This window comes from Bison bison, unplaced genomic scaffold (genome assembly GCF_000754665.1).
Source record: "Bison bison bison isolate TAMUID 2011002044 unplaced genomic scaffold, Bison_UMD1.0 scf7180017864371, whole genome shotgun sequence".
Classification (NCBI taxonomy): Eukaryota; Metazoa; Chordata; class Mammalia; order Artiodactyla; family Bovidae; genus Bison; species Bison bison.
Window position 1 is genome coordinate 11,852,614 of NW_011494943.1, and position 222 is coordinate 11,852,835.

Here is a 222-nt window from a genome sequence, read left to right on the forward strand (position 1 = left end):
TCCTCCCTGCGAGCGGACGAGCAGAGGAACCCCGCGGCCCGGCAGTCCTGGAGAGGGGCTCCGAGGCCAAGGGGCGGCGCGTCCCGCCGCTAGGCTGCGGCTCCCGTTGCACGTCCAGACCTGGGTCCGGGCGCGTCCTTCTCGACCCAGGTTCCCGCTTTCCCACGTTCGCGGCCGAGCTACCGGAGACGGTCGCGGAACCCTCGGGGAAGACGAGGAAGC